This window comes from Dendrobates tinctorius, unplaced genomic scaffold, assembly GCF_039654945.1.
Source record: "Dendrobates tinctorius isolate UK_male_01 unplaced genomic scaffold, ASM3965494v1 ptg000019l, whole genome shotgun sequence".
Lineage (NCBI taxonomy): Eukaryota > Metazoa > Chordata > Amphibia > Anura > Dendrobatidae > Dendrobates > Dendrobates tinctorius.
Window position 1 is genome coordinate 24,998,371 of NW_027361687.1, and position 21,678 is coordinate 25,020,048.

The window sequence follows — 21,678 nt, forward strand, 5'->3', positions numbered from 1 at the left end:
TTTTGCGGTATGCGCTCGGGCGCACAAAATGCAACCTGTTGCATTTTTTGTGCGTCCGATTTGCCTCAAAAAAACGCATGCGCGCGCAATGCGTTTTTTTACAGCAAGACACCCAATATAAGTCTATGGGTGCGCATATGTGCGCATTGGCATGCTTATGTATGCGTTTTTTTGCACATGCGTTTTTTTTTGTTAACCATGGAATTTAGGGGTTTGGGTTAGAGTTAGGGTTAGTTAAGGGGGTTTAGGGTTAGGGTTAGGGTCAGGGTCAGGGTTAGGGTTGGGGTTAGGGTCAGGGTTAGGGTTAAGTATGGTTTGGTTAAGGGTTAGGGTTAGGGTCAGGGTTAGGGTTAGGGTCAGGGTTAGGGTTAAGTATGGTTTGGTTAAGGGTTAGGGTCAGGGTTAGGGTTAGGGTCAGGGTTAGGGTTAAGTATGGTTTGGTTAAGGGTTAGGGTCAGGGTTAGGGTTAGGGTTAGGGTCAGGGTTAGGGTTAGGGTTAGGGTCAGGGTTAGGGTTAGGGTCAGGGTTAGGGTTAGGGTCAGGGTTAGGGTCAGGGTTAGGGTTAGGGTTAGGGTCAGGGTTAGGGTCAGGGTTAGGGTTAGGGTCAGGGTCAGGGTTAGGGTTAGGGTCAGGGTTAGGGTTAGGGTCAGGGTTAGGGTTAGTAAAGTCATGGTTTGGGTTAGTGTGAGGGGCCACCTAATGTTGGAAAAAAACGCAAACGCGGTAAAAACGCACTAAAAACGCATACAAACGCATAAAAACGCTGCGTTTTTTTCATGCATGCTCATAAAAATGCTTGAAAAAAACGCAGCAGTTGTATGCTTTTGTATGCGTTTTTTCAATGCGTTTTTTTGCGGGAAAAACGCGCTGCAAAAGAAAGCAAGTGTGAAACAGGCCTAACTTGTATTATGAAGATAATTAAGGTTGACAAGCTTAAGTAAGAAGAATTGATGCTTTTGGCATTCAAATGGGCACTGTAGTTGTGTTTCCTGTCCTCCTCTCACTGCCGACTTTTATTCCCCATTGACTTACATTGGGTTTCGTGTTTCGGGACGACCCCGACTTTTCCCTATAATCGGCTGATCTTGCTCGACCCGACTTTTGGAAAAGTATGGTTTCACGAAACGAAACTCGACCCTAAAAAAACAAAAGTCGCTCAACTCTACTTAGAGCTATTGGTATAGAATAGCCAATTGGGACAGACAATCATACCGTGTATAAAAGCTTGGGTTGGGAATGCAGTAACCATTTCAGGGTGACTTAGGATAGTAAGAGGATATCATGAATCACAGCTCAGCAGTAGAGATAGGGAGAGAAATCCCTATTAGGCTGTGTGCCCACGTAGCGATTTTTAAGCGTTTTTGCTGCGATTTTTGGCGCAAAAACGCTGCAAAAACGTTTAAAAATCGTGTACAGAACGCCTCCCATGCATTCCTATGGCATTCCGCACATGCTGTGCTAATGCTGCGCTTTTTTCCGTGGCAGAATCGCATCGCGGAAAAAATCGCAGCATAGTCATTCTTTTGTGTGGAATCGCAAAGAATTGCCGCAATTCCGCACCCATAGGAATGCATGAGAACCGCTTACTTCCCACATGTGGCTATGCCCACCATGCGGGAAGTTAAGCGTCTCATGTGCGGTTGGTACCCACGGTGTGGAGGAGAGGAGACTGTCCTCCAGGCCCTGGGTACCATACCCCTGTAAAAAAAAGAATAAAAAAGAAAAAATCTTGGTATATTTACCTTCCGGCGTCACGCACTGCATTCCCAGCCTCGGCGTTCCCAGTAATGCCTTGCGGCAAGGCCCTGTGATGATGTAGTCTCGCGTGACTCTAGCGATCTCGCGAGATCGCTATAGCAACACAAAACTACGTCATCACAAGTCTCGCAAGGCATCGCTGGGAACGCCGAGGCCCGGGATAGCAGCGCGGGACGCCGGAAGGTAAATATACCCCGATTTTTTAATTTTTTTTAGCATTTTAACATTCTATCTTTTACTATTGATGCCGCATAGGCGGCCTCAATAGTAAAAACCTGGTCACACTTGTCAAACACTATGTTTGACGAGTGTGACCAACCTGTCAATCACTTTCCAAGCGATGCTTCAAATCGCTTGGAAAGTGCTTGAATATCGCACGCGAAAATCGCGGCAAAATCGCGATCATAATCGCGGTAAACGCGCGATTTCTGGGAAGGAGTCCGGTTTTTAGTGTCCGGAATAAAAGGCTACGTGGGCCCATAGCCTTATTGTGTTGCACAACTGCAGCACTGAAGAAAATAAATGTAGTCGTCTGTGAATAAGGCCACGTTCACACATTCAGCATTTAGTCAGTATATTACATTAGTATTTGTAAGCCAAAATCAAGAGTGGAGCAATCAGAGGAAAAGTGTAATAGAAAGATAGGCACCACGTCTGCATTTTAACACACTCCTGGTTTTGGTATACAAATACTACTGTAAAATACTGATCAACTACTTAATGTGTAAATGTTTTGCCAAATACAGAGAATCAATTGATAGGGGGAAAGAGTTTGGAAAGGTGCCTTCAGCAGTGACAGACTTAGTGTGATTGATAAGTGATATGGTGAAGCTACCATCTGTCCTTCTGGATGTGAATTAGAAATTATTTCTTCGTTCTTAATACACTAGAAATACGGAGCAAGACAGCACAATAATTTCAGATTTTTTTCTGTAAAAACTAGTGTTAGAGACTGCTTGTGACAAGCGATTGTATTGAGTTTTTGCATTACTAGTGCAATACTTTTTTGTCAAGGAGGAAATTATTTAAAAAAGAAAACTAAAGAAACTTCCCAAAACTCACGATATTCAACTGCAACAGTCTACCTCGTAAAGTGTGCAAGTCACAAGATGGTTAAATATATATTTTAACCTTAAGCTACCCTTTTATCTCGATACACGAAACCGCATGTCAGTGATCTCGGTTGAACTTCACATGCTAATAGGGCTGGTTTCTGACCCAATATAATCACGTTAATGTACTGGGTTTATATCTGACGATGAACTATCGGGCTGGCAGGGCTCTGTTTCACTGGTGCTAGTTAAAGGGGCCTCTCAGCCTGTCAGGGTTGTGAGCAAGTGTGGTTCCACATCAGCGGCTGCGTGGGCCATATTCTCTCACTCACCATGCCTCCATGAGCCACGTGTGGACAGGGGGTGTCTGTAAAAAACTCTGCCAAGCAAACCTTACCTATCCCTAGGGGGTTGGGAACCTGATGTTGGTGCAAGTGTGGAGACCGTGTAGGTAGGTGATCTGAATGGGGGGGGGTCCTCTTACTGCCACGAACAGACTGAGATGGAGACTGAAGTGCGTCCAGCAGGTCCTCTTTATTGGCCATCCTCTTGATGACGGCAGCAACATACAGCAGCGGCTAGACACTCTCCGCACACAGGCCCGGGTACCTTCGCTTCCTCCTTACTTCTGTATGATGACCCTCATGGCTCTTTCACTGCAGCTGCCCTAGGCTTACCACTACAGTGCTTCGCCTGCCCGAATCCGTCCATCTTGTGGTACCCCCAGGCTCTCTCCATCTGCGGCTACTCTTGTCTCTCCGTCTGCGGCTTCTCCTGTCAGAGCCACCCCTCTGACTCTCTCAGCTGTCAGTCCCCTCTGAAGCTTCTTCACTGTGCTTTGCCTCCTTAGGTCTTCTCTACTCCTCAGCTCCTCTCCCTGGACTGACCGCTTCTAGAACAGTCCAGCCTCCTTTTATCCCCCTCCTTGGGAATTCCCCCTAGAGTTCTTGTAACCCCGCTCCCCATGACTGTGCGTTTTCGTAGCCATAAGCTGATGTTAAGCCCTGCTCTCACTGCTCCCTGCTCCCATCTTGTGGCCAAACTGCAGTACTACACCTTCCTTCATTTCTGCTGTCCTTGGTCTCCCTCTAGAGGCAAAACCCAGTCCTTCACCACCCTGCTCCTCTGTCTAGCTGTCACCCACCTTCCTACACAGCAGTCCATGTCCAGCATATTGCACATTAACCCTTCCTCTGCAGACAGGTCTGTACGTAAGTTCACTTCCCCTACAACCATACCACGTGATCCCTCCAACATAATAGTGACATCAGGCAGAGCTGCGATGTGCAGGTTCATCACAGTTTCCTTTACAATTTGAAGCATTTTCCACACACAGATGCTTTCCTTTTTTCTCTACTGTTCTTTCTTCACTTTCTCTACTGGTTCTCTGTGTCCACTGTTTCTCGCTACTTCACCACAACCCAGCTTAACTTTACAGTCCCGCTTAGCAAGAGTACTTTAGTCCTCCTGTTGTTGCACATCTTCTTTCCCCTCAGTGTGTCAGTATGGTGGACTTAGCTTCAAGCTATCTGATGCTGCGGGACAATCTATTTGTCTCAATCCTGTCTAAGCCTGTTACCTTGCTAGTTGTAAACACTAGGCCTTTCTGCTAAGTGTCCTCTCCCAGGGCCTGTCTCCGAATGATCACTGTCTCTTAGTCACTTCTTCTCTGAATCTCACTATCTCTTTGCTGGAATATGTTTGATGCAACAACTCCATTCCTGTCTATGAGTGTTTAGTTGCTAGATTTGCATGCTGTTTATAAAGTTAGACCAAAAAAAAACTTCCAGAGGCTCACACAGGGATAGCATGTGACTGTATTTCCTGTTTTTCCTGTGTCTGTGCATGATTTATTCATGATCTATTAAGCTTATCACATATTGTTCCTGTTTGTTCCTGAATAAAGAAGTTCTGTTGTCACACGCTTGGAGAGTTTCCTGAATAATCCGCTGCCATCACTCTTAAGCCCCCATCACACATAGCGATCTCGCTAGCAAGATCGCTGCTGAGTCACAAGTTTTGTGACGCAACAGCGATCTCACCAGCGAGATCGCTGTGTGACACTGACCAGAGACCGGCCCCCCTGCCGGTATCGCTGATCGTCCTGGAATAGCAAGGACATTTATTTTAATCCCTGGTCTCCCGCTGGCCAGCACACATCGCTGCGTGTGACAGGCGGGAGACCAGCGATCAGCGCGCTGGTAACTAAAGTACACAGTGACGCCCCGCGCGCTCGGCGTTGCTGGTGCTGATCGCTGGTGAAGCTGTCTGTTTGACAGCTCACCAGCAATCATGTAGCGACTCACCAGCGATCCTGGCACTTTGATATTGTTGTCAGCATTGCTGGTGAGTCGCTATGTGTGACAGGGCCCTTACTTTCGGTCTCATTTCACTTAGGGACTCCCCAGAATGCGGCACTGCTCACTTTGGGCCTTATGTCCTATCACTATGCACTCCAGACCCTGTCTAACTTCCTAATAGGAAATTGTCACTTTCCCTTAAACTTGTTCCTTCTCGCTCTTGACTAATCAAAAACATTAACTATCACTATCGTCAACCTACATACACTATCATTATCATTGATGCTTTTAACGCACATCACAATTCCCATTACATCTCACAGTTCACATTGCATCACATAAAATTTTACAACATTAATCTTTTTTTCTTCAAGGAGGAATGTGGGCAGTAGGGATGATCGAATATTTCAATATTCGGTTCAGATTTCGATCACCAAATTTTCAACATTCGCAGAATTATTTGTCAAATATTCGCCGAACGCCATTGGAGTCCATTGGAGGCTAAAACAAACGCATACACAACACTTTCAAACAGGCCCAAAAGCTGCCACAACACATCAAATTGGGGGCAGATACCAGGAAAGTGGCCTCAATTCACCCACAGTACAAATTTTAGAATGGCACGGCAGCAATCAGTAGAGTTGAGCGACTTTTGGTTTTTTATGGTCGAGTTTCGTTTCGTGAAACCCGACTTTTCCAAAAGTCGGGTCGAGCAAGATCGGCCGATTATAGGGAAAAGTCGGGGTCGTCCCGAAACACGAAACCCAATGTAAGTCAATGGGGAATAAAAGTCGGCAGTGAGAGGAGGCCAGGAAACACACCTACAGTGCTCATTTGAATGCCAAAAGCATCAATTCTTCTTACTTAAGCTGGTCAACCTTAATTAACTTCATAATACAAGTTACGCACTGAAAAATGGGGGTTATTTGGCAAAAGTTGTGGGGGGGGTAGGGCTGGCTCCAGGTTTTCATGTGCCCTGGGCGAAAGAGCGCCCCTTTAACACATACCACAACTCATCATGCTCCGATACGGCAGAGAAATAGCGGTACAGTACAATGAAAAATACTTCACTTTTTACATCTCATGACGAGGCCCATCTATTTCTCCATACAGAATCATTGGTCCCATATAATGTTTGAAACAGTATATGATGAGCTCCACATAATGCTACAGTATATGTTGGTCCCCATGGATGAAGCTCCACTGTCTTATGGGCCCAAATAATGCTCCAAACATAATGGGCCCCATTTCTAATGCTCTAGTGTATAATGGGCCCTGTAAATGTTGCTCCAGTGTCTGATGTCCACCATTGGAATGTTCCAGTGTATGGTGGGCCCCATCTATCATTCTCCAGAGTATAGTGCTCCCCAAAAATTGCTGTCCCAACATTGAAAACAATCAAATAAGTCTCCTCGCTAGGGAATCCCTGTACTAGTCTGGACTCCTCGTTGTCCCCATCTTCCATCTCACTGCATAGTATTTCAACCTTGCAAGTGCTGTGATCCTGAGCAAGCAGGGGGGGCCCACTCGTTGGCGACGGCACTGGCACAGGGCCCCTGATAGTACGGTGGTGTGTCTGATGGCGGGTGGGCCGAACCTGCACTTTCATCTGCAGCTTCCTCTTTGTCACCGTGTAAGATGGAACTGTATATGGGAAGGGTAACCTGAGTTTCATCAGGGTCAGATTCAGGCCGTGTAGCGTGCGAGGGGAATGTAGTGGTCTGGGTCAATGTACCAGCAGATTCATCGAGCAGTGGCTGGGCATCAGTGCCCTTGTGTCGCCCCCAGGAGTACGGTCGCCACAGTGGTATTACCTTCCTCCTAGGGAGTGTGATGTCATGCTTGGGAGCAACGAAGGATCTCTCTAGCAGGTTAACTGATTGGGCGGCGTTATTCCCACGAGTCATGACCCTCCAAACAGCGTTCATGAAGGCAAAGTGTTTGTTTTACGTGGGCAGTATGGTTGCAAAGCTGAACCTTAAAGGAATGTCCAGAAGGGCACCACCAGGAGTGGAGCCTACGGCGTAATTTGACTCAACACGGGCAACCTCAACCATGCCAGCTACAGAACAGATGCACACATTGCAAGCTTAATTCCGTTAACGAACGAGACTCCGTCATGCCCCGCGGTCCGAGTCCGGCTTACTAGAGGGACACGTGAGGCTCTGGCACATGAGATTGGCCAATAACTGGTGTGTCATGCCCTTACATGTCCGTGGCTGCATGTGCGCTACACTGAAAAGGCCAGCGTTTGTCGCTTACAGGTGCAGTTAACCCGCTGAACAACGTTAGTGATGGGGATCACTGATTACAATTATTACTCGCGAACGATGATTTCCCAGTAAGTGCAGGTCAACCGCAGTTCCGGAATTAGGCCTAACCGTCATTCCTGAAAAAATGAAAAATTAAGTGTGCAAACCACAGGTGCTGTAGCTTGCTTAACAGCTCGCCAGCCGTTCTCACGCCCAGTATGGATTACACGTGATTGCACAAAGGTGAGAAAGGGTACCGTATCCCCGGATAACATGTATGGATAGCGTACACATTCAAAAGATATGTCTATACATCAGGAGGCAGGCTCAGACGGTGTTAGGCCCAGTATGGCTTGCAAGTGATTACACAAAGGTGAGAAAGGGTACCGTATCCCCGGATAACATGTATGGATAGCGTACACATTCAAAATATATGTCTATACATCAGGAGGCAGGCTCAGACGGTGTTAGGCCCAGTATGGATTGCATGTGATTGCACAAAGGTGAGAAAGGGTACCGTATCCCCGGATAACATGTATGGATAGCGTACACATTCAAAATATATGTCTATACATCAGGAGGCAGGCTCAGACGGTGTCAGGCACAGTATGGCTTGCAAATGATTGCACAAAGGTGAGAAAGGGTACCATATCCCCGGATAATATGTATGGATAGCGCACACATTCAAAAGATATGTCTATACATCAGGAGGCAGGCTCAGACGGTGTTAGGCCCAGTATGGCTTGCAAGTGATTGCACAAAGGTGAGAAAGGGTACCGTATCCCCGGATAACATGTATGGATAGCGTACACATTCAAAAGATATGTCTATACATCAGGAGGCAGGCTCAGACGGTGTTAGGCCCAGTATGGCTTGCAAGTGATTGTACAAAGGTGAGAAAGGGTACCGTATCCCCGGATAACATGTATGGATAGCGTACACATTCAAAAGATAAGTGTCAGAGACACCGCACTGAACTTGCTCACTGAGCCAGTGCGCATGTCCTGAGTAAAGCGAACAGTGCTCAAAGCTACCTGTGGAGCGGGCAGCGGCCGAGTAGATGTGTACTTCACACCCGCAGGACCTGAAGCACGTGACTGCTAGAGGCATGGCCTAAACTCCACAGAGCTAGGAGCTGCAAGACAATTCCTAGCAGAGTAACTGCGAGACAAAGTTACCAAGGGGCATAGACAGGGAGGATAGTCAGGACGTAGCCAATGAGTCACACACAGAGATAGCTGCAAGGTACCAGAGGGGCGAGCAGAGAGTAGTCAGGTCACAGGCAATGAGTCATACACAGATAGTTGCAAGGTACAAGAGGTGCGAGCAGAGAGTAGTCAAGTCACAGGCAATGAGTCATACACAGATAATAACGCAGTACAAAATCAACAGGCAAACTCACAACGGGAAACAGAATCGGATCAGAACCATATAAACAAGCTATAGCAACAAACAGGCACACGGGGGTCAGTACACTCGGCCAAAGGCAAAAGTATAACTGGCAGGGATTGAAGCTACCCAGGGGTTTATGAAGCTCTCCCAGAACCACAAAGAGGCCACAATCATTAACCCCAAGTGTGCAGGTCAAAACCTGCACAGAGCTCCAGACATTAACCCCCAGTGTGCAGCTCAAAAACCTGCACTGGGATCATGACAATATGTCTATACATCAGGAGGCAGGCTCAGACGGTGTTAGGCCCAGTATGGCTTGCAAGTGATTGCGCAAAGGTGAGAAAGGGTACCGTATCCCCGGATAACATGTATGGATAGCGTACACATTCAAAAGATATGTCTATACATCAGGAGGCAGGCTCAGACGGTGTTAGGCCCAGTATGGCTTGCACGTGATTGCACAAAGGTGAGAAAGGGTACCGTATCCCCGGATAACATGTATGGATAGCGTACACATTCAAAAGATATGTCTATACATCAGGAGGCAGGCTCAGACGGTGTCAGGCACAGTATGGCTTGCAAGTGATTGCACAAAGGTGAGAAAGGGTACCGTATCCCTGGATAACATGTATGGATAGCGTACACTTTCAAAAGATATGTCTATACATCAGGAGGCAGGCTCAGACGGTCTTAGGCCCAGTATGGCTTGCACGTGATTGCACAAAGGTGAGAAAGGGTACCGTATCCCAGGATAACATGTATGGATAGCATACACATTCAAAATATATGTCTATACATCAGGAGGCAGGCTCAGACGGTGTCAGGCACAGTATGGATTTGACGGCCCAGACTACACAGCGGAGGAGCAGGGAGAGGTAAAGATTGCAAATGCTGGGGCCCTGCCCAAGCAAGGGGGGCCCACTCGTGGGCGTCGGTACTGGCACTGGGCCCCTCATAGTACGGCGGTGTGTCTGACGGCGGGTGTGCACCACCACCGTCAGAGACACTTGATTGCACTATGAGGGACCCTGTGCCAGTGCCCGCGCCCAAGAGTCGGCCTACCCACCTGTCCAGGGCAACGGCACTCACACGGTGTCGTGCGCTAGGTGGTGACTCCGGCCATGGGGGGGGAGGCAGCACAGTTAGGGAGTTTTAGAAAGTGGCATATGTTGATGTTGGACATTCAGCTGATGCAAAAGGCGAAATAGGTCAAGTCCCAGGAAGAGGTGGACCAAAGCAAGCCATTTTTCTGTCACCCTATGTGTCATCAGGGGAAGGTGGGACAAACTCCTTGGAAACCCCTGCATGGTTCATTTTAATGAAGGTTAGATCATCCACATTTTGGGTTGACAGACGGGTCCTTTTTTCTGTCAGGATTGATCCAGCAGCACTGAACACTCTTTCCGATAGCACACTTGCAGCTGGGCAAGCGAGCTCCTGTAAGGCATATTGTGCCAATTCAGGCCAGGTGTCCAGTTTAGCGGCCCAAAAGTCAAAGGGGAATGACCTGTGTGGGAGAACATCGATATGGGAGGAAAAGTAGTTTGTAACCATAGTTGACAACTGCTGTCTCCTGTCACTTTCCATCGATGCTGTATTACCAGTTGTGTGAGCGGTACTTGAAAAATCAGTCCACAACATTGTCATGAAACCCCTGTCTCCAACGCCACTTCTGCTGTGTGCACCATGAACACCTCTGCCAAGCTGCCCCCGGCCCGTACGGCTCGTGTGAGAACCATCACCGCTGCTGTGTGCTGGGAATGCCTCAAGCAACCGATTTACCAGAGTTGCTTGTTTATTAGCCAATATTAGGTCAAGGTTCTCCTGTGGCATGATGTTTTGTAATTTGCCTTTATAGCGTGGATCCAGGATGCTGGCCAACCAGTAGTCGTCATCGTTCATCATTTTGGCAATGCGGGGGTCCCTTTTTAGGATACGCAAGGCATAATCTGACATGTGGGCCAATGTTCCCGGTGTCAATGATGCACTGCGAGTGCTGGTTGGAGGAGCACTTTCTGGCAAATCCACATCCCTCCAGTCACGCACAAACCCTGTACCAGACCTTGCCACGCCAACATTTTCACTTGCCCCACGAGATGCATCCTCTTCCCCTAAGTAATCATCCCCATCATCATCCTCCTCCTCCTCTTCTTCCTCCAACTCGTCCAGGAGAGATCCCTGAGCAGACAATGGCTGAATGTCATCAACGATTCCCTCCACCTCTTCCTCCTCGTCAACATTGGCTGCAGACGCCTGCTCCTTAAGGTGCGTCAAAGTTTGCATGAGCAGACGCATAAGTGGGATGCTCATGCTTAGGATGGCGTCGTCTGCGCTTACCAGCCGTGTGCATTCCTCAAAACACTAAAGGACTTAACAGAGGTCTTTCAGCTTCGACCACTGCACACCTGTCAACTCCATGTCTGCTCTCAAAGTGCCTGGCCGTGTATCCTCCCACAAATGCATTATGGCCTGCCTCTGCTCGCACAGCCGCTCCACCATGTGCAGGGTGGAGTTCCACCTTGTTGCAATGTCGATAATGAGGCGGTGGTTGGGAAGGTGGAGCAATCGCTGCAGCTTCTGCATACGAACGGAGTGTACAGGCGACCGGCAGATGTGCGCGCACAGTCTTCGCACCTTATGGAGCAGGGCTGTTAACTCCGGATAATTTTTGAGGAAGCACTGCACCACCAGGTTGAAGGTGTGAGCCAAGCAAGGTATGTGGCTGAGTTTTGAAAGGGCTATGGCTGCCACAAAATTACGGCCGTTATCACTAACTACCTTGCCTGCCTCAAGATGTACACTGCCCAGCCATGACTCAGTTTGTCGCTTCAAGTACTCGGCCAGCACCTCGGCGGTGTGTCTGTCGCCCAAACACATCATCTGCAACACAGCCTGCTGACGCTTTCCTCTAGCTGCTCGATAGGGGGACACCTCGTGTGCAACAGTGGCAGCTGCAGATGGAGTGCTCGTACGACTGCGCTCTGTGGACGAGCTTTCGCTTCTGGAGGAGGAGGGTGGAACGCCTACAGCCAACTGTTTCCTATACCGCGGGCTAGGCAGCACTGTCCCACCACCGCTGTCCCCTGTGGACCCTGCATCCACCACATTAACCCAGTGCGCAGTGATGGACACGTAACGGCCCTGGCCATGCCGACTGGACCATGCATCAGTTGTGAGGTGCACCTTTCCACTCACTGACTGCTTGAGTGCATGGACAATGCGGTCTTTCACATGATGGTGGAGGGCTGGGATGGCTTTGCGAGAGAAGAAGTGGCGACTGGGTAGGTCATAGCGTGGTACTGCATAGGCCATGAGTTCGCGGAAAGCTGTGCTTTCCACCAACCGATAGGGCATCATCTCAAACGAGATTAGTTTGGCAATGTGGGCGTTCAAATCCAGTGTACGCGGATGAGAGACTGAGTACTTTCTTGACCTACTCATAGTGTCTGGGAGGTTGAGCTGGACTTGAGAGCTGCATATGGTGGAAGTAGCGGTGGACAGGGCGGACTGAGAGAGGGTTGATGATGGTGATGGAGTTGGTGTTCTTTCTGATGGCCTAGATTCAGTATTTCATTGATATAACAGTGGGATTCCCTGACTGCTGAGGCCTTGCAACGACACCTCAACATTTGCTGCTGTTCTAACCGGTGGGCTTACAGTGGGGGAAACAATGTAGCGTTGCTGACTACCTTCTTTGTGATCAGTTGCATATGTAGCACTTGAGGTTTGGTGTTGTGTCCACGCTTGCAAGTGCATGCTGGTTAAATGTCTAAGCATGCAACTGGTATTCAATTTTTCAGATTTTTCCCTCGGCTAAAGGTCTTTGCGCACTTCTTACAGATAACCTTGGCCTGATCATGAGAATTTTGTTCAAAAAAGTGCCACACTGCACTCTTCCTACTTTGGCAGACATTTTGCGGCCTAGCACGCTATGATCTTTTGACCCTCTGGACAAGCTGTCCAGCAACTCTTTTGATTTTTGGAACCTGTCTTTGGAGTGCTCCGTGCCTGCCAGATAACAGCTGTTGCGATGTCGATGTCTGCTGTGGATGCTCCTCATCTGAGCTATTGGAAGCAGCACCCTCTTCCCCCAATGGATGCCAATCTGGGTCAACAACTGGGTCATCCATCACCTCCTTTTCAATGTCATGTGCACCTTCCTCTGTGTCACCGTGTATGGTGGTATAGTGTGCGGGAAGGGGCACCTGAGTCTCATCAGGGTCAGAATCTGGCTCTGTACACTGCGAGGACAATGTAGTGCTCTGAGTGAATGTACCAGCAGAATCATCTATCAGCGGCTGTGCATCAGTGCACTCCATGTCAGATTCATCTTGGCCTGGGTAATTCACCATTTCACTTGATAATCCAGGCATGGTATGTGAAAACAGCTCCATGGAGTAATCAGTAGTATGGCCTGCGTCATCCTTCAATCTTGGTTGGGGTGAAGGACACAAGGAAAGGTGTGGTTCATGAACATGAGCCTCCAATGATGACTCAGTGCTTTTACTTTTTACAACTTCAGAAGAGGAGGCGATAGAGCTGGAGGCTGAGTCAGCAATGTAAGACAAAACTTTTTCCTGATGCTCTGGCGTTAAAAGCGGTTTGCCAACTCCTAGAAAACTAAGCCTTCGAAGCCTTATGGAGCCAGACGATGACGCAGGCTCAACAACTCCTGCATTCGGTCCTATTTTGCTTTTGCCACTACATCAGATCCACCACCAACACCATCATTACCAGCTGCCAACCCCCGCCCAATTCCACGGCCTCTTCCACCAGCCTTCCTCATTTTTGGTAGAAATGTAGACAAAATCCAACAAACTATATAGTAATGTAAAACAAGGTACAAGGTGTCTATAGGACAGGGGAGATTTAGATTTTCTGCAGACACTTGTGGACACTGGACACTTGGATTGTGTGAGGCCCACTGAATATCAGAGCGCTATGTCACAGGCTCGATGGCACAGGTGTGAAAAAAGTGACTACAGGATAAGGGAGATTTTGAATTTCTGCAGACACTTGTGGACACTGGACACTTTTGGATTGTGTGAGGCCCACTGAATATCAGAGCGCTATGTCACAGGCTCGATGGCACAGGTGTGAAAAAAGTGACTACAGGATAAGGGAGATTTTGAATTTCTGCAGACACTTGTGGACACTGGACACTTTTGGATTGTGTGAGGCCCACTGAATATCAGAGCGCTATGTCACAGGCTCGATGGCACAGGTGTGAAAAAAGTGACTACAGGATAAGGGAGATTTTGAATTTCTGCAGACACTTGTGAACACTGGACACTTGGATTGTGTGAGGCCCACTGAATATCAGAGCACTATGTCACAGGCTCTATGCAGCAGGTGTGAAAAAAGTGACTACAGGATAAGGGAGATTTTGAATTTCTGCAGACACTTGTGGACACTGGACACTTTTGGATTGTGTGAGGCCCACTGAATATCAGAGTGCTATGTCACAGGCTCGATGGCACAGGTGTGAAAAAAGTGACTACAGGATAAGGGAGATTTTGAATTTCTGCAGACACTTGTGGACACTGGACACTTGGATTGTGTGAGGCCCACTGAATATCAGAGCGCTATGTCACAGGCTCGATGCAGCAGGTGTGAAAAAAGTGACTACAGGATAAGGGAGATTTTGAATTTCTGCAGACACTTGTGGACACTGGACACTTTTGGATTGTGTGAGGCCCACTGAATATCAGAGCGCTATGTCACAGGCTCGATGGCACAGGTGTGAAAAAAGTGACTACAGGATAAGGGAGATTTTGAATTTCTGCAGACACTTGTGGACACTGGACACTTTTGGATTGTGTGAGGCCCACTGAATATCAGAGCGCTATGTCACAGGCTCGATGGCACAGGTGTGAAAAAAGTGAATTGTAGAATTGGGCAGAATAGGAATCTCCCTAGAGTGTAGGTCTGTAAGAACGGAACAAGTCCTCCACTTATCCTTCCACAGTGACACACAGATAGCTTCACTGTGGCTGTGATAACAGCCATTACACGGTACTCTGTGAGGAGCGTACACCGCTGTATGGTGTGAATAAACGCACGCTCAGTACCTCAGCAGGACAAAAAAAAAAATTGGGATTTGCAGAGCAGTGGGGAAACAGCAATGCAGCTGTCAGGAAGCCTTAGAAGGCAGCCTAACAACCAACACCGCTGATCCACCACAATATAGCCTCCCCTTGCACTGCACACACAGTGACTGGTGTGTTGCACAGGCAAAATCGCTAGCAGCAGAAGCAGTTTTTTTTCTTCTTCCCTGCCTAACGCTCTCCCTACAGAATCAGCAACCTCTCCCTATGCTAAGATCGGCAGAAGTAAGATGGCGGTCGGCGTGCACGCCCTTTTATAACCCCTGTGACGCCCACCAAAGCAAGCCAATCACTTGCATGCCCTTCTGAAAGATGGTGGTGACCCCTGCCTATGTCATCACGTTGCCCACAGTGTCCGTGGATCCTGATTGGCTGAAAAAGAGCGCTAAACAAACTTTTAAAACGCGACTTTGGCGCGTAAGTCGCCGACCTCGTGGCCGACCTCATCCTAGGGTCGGGTTTCGTTTCACGAAACCCGACTTTGCCAAAAGTCGGTGACTTTTGAAATTGTTCGACCCGTTTCGCTCAACTCTAGCAATCAGCCATGCATGAAGTATCGCATTTGGTCCAACATTTACAGCTTTGAATTGAACTTCAAATTAAGATGAGGTGGATGAGGCATTAGTGTAGATCTGCTGTCCGGGGGGCCCTGATGCCACATGCAACAGCTCAACCTGCTTTTATGCTCAGCCACACTCAGGTGGTACAAATATCAGTTTCGTAAACTACTATTGTCAGAAAAATGTAAGGATAGTAACATGGATAGTTGACTCAAAGGAAGGCCTGCTGGTAGGGCCGCAGCTATAATGAGCCAAGTTGAGCAACTGGCTGAAGCGGCAGGCAGCAGGGGGCGGCATTATGCGCTCCTCTACCTGCAGCACCTACAATTTAGCCTCTGAGTCTGCACGCTGGTGCTGCGCAGCCCAAATGCGGGCCTAATCAAGATCTTTGGAGCTGGACTTGTAACCTTGAGATTGTTGATATCTTTCAACAATTTTGGTTCTCAAGTCCTCACAGTTCTCTTCTCTTTCTGTTCTCCATCCTTAGTGTGGCACAGAGACACACAATGCAAAGACTGAGTCAACTTTTGCCCTTTTTATCTGGTTTCAGGTGTTTCATATTGTCTCCACCTGTTACTTGCCACAGGTGATTTTGAACAACCATCACAAGTTTGAAAACAAAGTCGTTTAGCCACAATTTTTAGAAAAAGTACAAACAATTTTGTCCTGGCCATTTTGGGGGTTTTGTGTGAAATTATTTCCAAATTGCCTTTTTTTCCTCTGTTTTTTCAAGAAGTTCCAATACACACAAAGGAAATTAACATATCTACAACAAAATGTGTAATTGCAATAATTTTCTGGGAGGAATACTTCATTTTCTGGAACAATTTCAAGGGTGCCAACACGTTCAGCCCTGACTGTACCACAACTCTATAGAAATTGTTTATTCACTTAAAATTTACCTAGCCTACTGCTTGCATGTTACTAGTCAGTTAAAGGGATTGCCCGATATTCACAGCATCGAGGATAAATATTTGATTTCTGGTTGTCACACCTCTAGGATCGGTGAAGTGTGCGGTAAAGTGTTCGAATGGATCAATGGTCATTCATGTGCTGAGTTGTCCCATCCAAAATCCACGGAACTAGTGAGTGTGTAAAGAATTGTAGTCATAATAATGTGTATTATTAACATCCAATCTTGTTCTGTACATGTTACAGGAAGATTAGTGCAACTATGAGACAGATATCATTACAAAACTTACAGCATTGAATACACAAGAGTCGATGCCTGCAGTAAATATGACTGGGGGCTCAATGTCAGTTTTCAGCAGCAAGTGAGGTATGATCCATGATAGAAAGAAAATAGAAATTGATCTTGTTAAAAGTGTCATTGAAAAAACCACAGGTTGATTCGACCAGTTCGGGCTTTAGTGCATGGAGAGGACAGTACAGAGATGGAAATATTACAGACGTAAGCCAGGACTAAATGAAAGGGTTGCAATTACAGGAATTCCTGGAAATAAAGCAAAACTGATATTAAAATGTAAATGGTTATAGAGTGCCAAACGAGGATCTCTGGAAAATTACATGTGGTGTCCAATGATCTCTAAGCATCAAATCATTAAAAGGCTTATGCACTGTCCATCACCCCCATTATCTGAAAGCAAGGAAGAGTGTGAACCTGTGCTAATTGTGCAGTAACACGTTGTCATCTCTGCTCCGTCCTGTCTTCCAAGACAGGGTTAAAATTGCTCCAACTCCAAATCTGGCTTCATGGCTTGATCATAGATGCTGGATCCAGATACCCAAAAGAATCCCACCAACCCAAGATTGTGAAAGAAGCACACAAAACACTTTCATTGGATGTTAAATTGAGTGAATTTTATTCCAAATCTCATTATTATTATTTCATTCAGTGTCTGAAATTTAGAATCAGCCAATTACTATGAAGAAGACACTGAAAATGGCAGAACCCCCGACTCACGAAGAATCATCCTTCAGCACTCAGGAGAGGAAAAACCCCCTGTGGAGGAAACCTCTAGGGAACCATGGCTGCAGGACTGCCCTTCCCTTGGGCTTAGAAGGTTAATGCCAATATGCAACAGCAAATTGTACCAGAATTTGTACATTGTGTCATATTTGTTATGGAGAAGCCTAATGCGACCTCTCCAGGCCGTACATATAAAGGTGAAGGCGGCGAGCACCGGACGTGAGGGAGATCTGGCTGCAACATCTGTCACCCCATTGATCTGGCTGGCTAGGTGGTATGGCTGATCTGGCTGGCTAGGCGGCATGGCTGATCTGGTTGGCTAGGCGCTATGGCTGGCTAGGCGGTGTCCCCTTCCTCCCAATGTGGAGTGATGAAGCTCCAGGTCTCCAGACACATCAAGTACGGCTCCTCATACGGCTGAATGACTGGTGGTTCTGGAATCTTCTCCTGTATCATAGAGGTATGTGTTTGTGACATCAGCACAGTTGCCGTAGTTACCACAGATGTTTAATACTGTTGTTTCATTGGCTAGAAAGTCCCGCCTAGTGTTCAAAAGAATCAACCCTTGAATGACTGGCATTCTGCCTTTCTCCTGAAGCCTGTAAAATAAACTTGTCACTAGGCAGGACCATTATCATTCTTATATTTTAAAGTTGCCCTAACCAAAGTCTGATTAGTGATCGCATCTACAGATTTGATGTATAAAAAGCACAATAATTCCCTTAGTACAGAGCAGTCCCATAGCGAATGAATGATACAGAGATCATTACAGTTAGATATAGGACGCTATAAGGGGGCACACACTGTATATAGGATGTTATGTGCGTGCACATACTGTACATAGGAGGTTACATGAGGAGTCACATTGTATATAGGAGGCTATGTGCGAGTCATGCTGTATATAGGAGGATATATGAGGGTTCACATGCTATATGGGGGCTCATACTGTATACAGGAGGCTATGTGTGGGTTGATCCTGTATGTAAAAGGCTATATGGGGGCTCATACTGTGTATAGCATGCTATATGGGGGCTCACAATCTATACAGGTGGCTTCATAAGTGCTCACACTGCTTATAGGGGCTCATACATATAGGAAGCTATGGGGAGGCTCACGTAGTATAAAGGAGGCTATGTGCGGACTCATATTGTACAAAGGAGGCTATAAATGGGCTCACATGGTCCACCTGTCTCCACACATGTCTTCCTTTACATGCTGCTATAGTGCTGAATGGGTTTCCATATTGGTTAAAGTATAGGACTTTTAACTTTAAAGGAATCACTGAGTGCTGCCTTTCTACTTTCTGCAAGATTGCATGGGCTCATACTGTATATAGAAGCATATGTGTGACTCACATGATCTATAGGCGGCTACATAGTGGCTCACACTGTATATAGGAGGCCATATGGGGGCTCATACTGTATATAGGAAGCTATATATGGGCTCACACTGTATACTGGAGGCTTTGTGCGGGCTCATACTAAATATAGGAGGCTACATAGTGGCTCACACTGTATATAGGAGGCCATATGGGGGCTCATACTGTATATAGGAGGCTATATATGGGCTCACACTGTAAATATGAGGCAACATAGGGGTTCACATTGTATATAGAAGGCTATATGGGGGGCTCATACTGTATACAGGAGGGTATATGCAGACTCATACTGTATATAGGAGGCTATGTGTGGGCTCATACTGTATATAGGGAGCTATGTGCGGGCTCATACTGTATATAGGAGGCTATGTGCGGGCTCATACTGTATATAGGGAGCTATGTGCAGGCTCATACTGTATATAAATCCAAAAAAAGAGACCATAAATTTAAACTATGTCGACTTCCAAAAAGGCGACAATATACCCAAAAAGAGGGAAGTGCCAGACCAAATAATAAAATATAGATAGTTTATTGGTAAATATATTACAATAGTTACAAAGAAACAGAAAAGTAGAGAACAAGGCGGAGTGAATACCAAGCAACAATATATATAGTAAAGTAAACCACGTATATCAAGTAGCAAATTGTTATGAGCCAGAAATAAACATACATCCAATAATTCCACAAAAAGTAGTACCCAAGTGGGTATGGTGTAAATATGGGTGAAGGAACCGAGCTACACAAATAAAAGCATTAACCAGAGGTAAAGTTTACCCAAATGTGCAGACAAAAAGTGCCATGTGCCAAAGTGCATATATAAGCAATATAGATATCAACAAGGGCTAAGGAAAGTGCTATATGCCAAAGTGCTTTGCTATGTTAGCAAGAGGTTACATCATTGCGTGATGACAAGATGCTGCTAGAATATAAATAATACCTGGTGCTGTGGTTGCAAGGAAAGAGGACTACTTTTTGTTGAATTATTGAGTGTATGTTTATTTCTGGCTCTTAACAATTTGCTACTTGATATACCTGGTTTACTTTACTATATATATTGTTGCTTGGTATTCACTCCGCCTTGTTCTCTACTTTTCTGTTTCTTTGTAACTATTTTAATATATTTACCAATAAACTATCTATATTTTATTATTTGATCTGGCACTTCCCTCTTTGTGGGTATATCATACTGTATATAGGAGGCCATATGGGGGCTCATACCATATTTAGGGAGCTACGCAGCCGTCAAGGTAAAACAGCTGTGGACAGCTCCGAGAAGGCTCCCAGGCCCCAGCGCCGACGTGTGCGCCACAGCACACAGTATTTTAGTGCCCGATCAGCAGAAGCACAAGAGCGGGGCCCCGGATCTGCGGGCCCCTCTGTGTACTGCTGCTCACCAGGCCCCATACAGCAGTAAGGGCAGTAATGCCCTGATGGCAGCCCTGTGCTGCGGTCGTGCAAGAGGCTGTAATTGATGGTCACAGTAGAAGTGCTAAGGGCCCCCTGATCATGTGACCTCTGTCTCCTCCCCTCCTGTGATGAGGTCCAGTGCGCACAGAGCAGCCATATATGTGGAGTGCGGCTCTGCGGGTGGAGGTCGGTGCTGGAGGCTCCATTATTCTCTATGTGGAGAGCGGCTCTGCGGGTGGAGGTCGGTGCTGGAGGCTCCATTATTCTCTATGTGGAGTGTGGCTCTGAGGGTGGAGGTCGGTGCTGGAGGCTCCATTATTCTCTATGTGGAGTGGGGCTCTGCGGGTGGAGGTCGGTGCTGGAGGCTCCATTATTCTCTATGTGGAGTGCGGCTCTGCGGGTGGAGGTCGGTGCTGGAGGCTCCATTATTCTCTATGTGGAGTGCGGCTCTGCGGGTGGAGGTCGGTGCCGGAGGCTCCATTATTCTCTATGTGGAGTGGGGCTCTGCGGGTGGAGGTCGGTGCCAGAGGCTCCATTATTCTCTATGTGGAGTGGGGTTCTGCGGGTGGAGGTCGGTGCCGGAGGCTCCATTATTCTCTATGTGGAGTGTGGCTCTGCGGGTGGAGGTCGGTGCCGGAGGCTCCATTATTCTCTATGTGTAGTGTGGCTCTGCGGGTGGAGGTCGGTGCCGGAGGCTCCATTATTCTCTATGTGGAGTGGGGCTCTGCGAGTGGAGTGAGGTGCTGGAGGCTCCATTATTCTCGATGTGGAGTGCGGCTCTGCAGGTGGAGGTCGGTGCTGGAGGCTCCATTATTCTCTATGTGGAGTGCGGCTCTGCAGGTGGAGGTCGGTGCTGGAGGCTCCATTATTCTCTATGTGGAGTGCGGCTCTGCGGGTGGAGGTCGGTGCTGAAGGCTCCATTATTCTCTATGTGGAGTGCGGGTGGCGGTCGGTGCTGGAGGCTCCATTATTCTCTATGTGGAGTGTGGCTCTGCAGGTGGAGGTCGGTGCTGGAGGCTCCATTATTCTCTATGTGGAGTGCGGCTCTGCAGGTGGAGGTCGGTGCTGGAGGCTCCATTATTCTCTATGTGTAGTGTGGCTCTGCGGGTGGAGGTCGGTGCTGGAGGCTCCATTATTCTCTATGTGGAGTGCGGGTGGCGGTCGGTTTTGGAGGCTCCATTATTCTCTATGTGGAGTGCGGCTCTGCGGGTGGAGGTCAGTGCTGGAGGCCCCATTATTCTCTATGTGGAGTGCGGCTCTGCAGGTGGAGGTCGGTGCTGGAGGCTCCATTATTCTCTATGTGGAGTGCGGCTCTGCAGGTGGAGGTCGGTGCTGGAGGCTCCATTATTCTCTATGTGTAGTGTGGCTCTGCGGGTGGAGGTCGGTGCTAGAGGCTCCATTATTCTCTATGTGGAGTGCGGGTGGCGGTCGGTGCTGGAGGCTCCATTATTCTCTATGTGGAGTGCGGCTCTGCAGGTGGAGGTCGGTGCTGGAGGCTCCATTATTCTCTATGTGGAGTGCGGGTGGCGGTCGGTGCTGGAG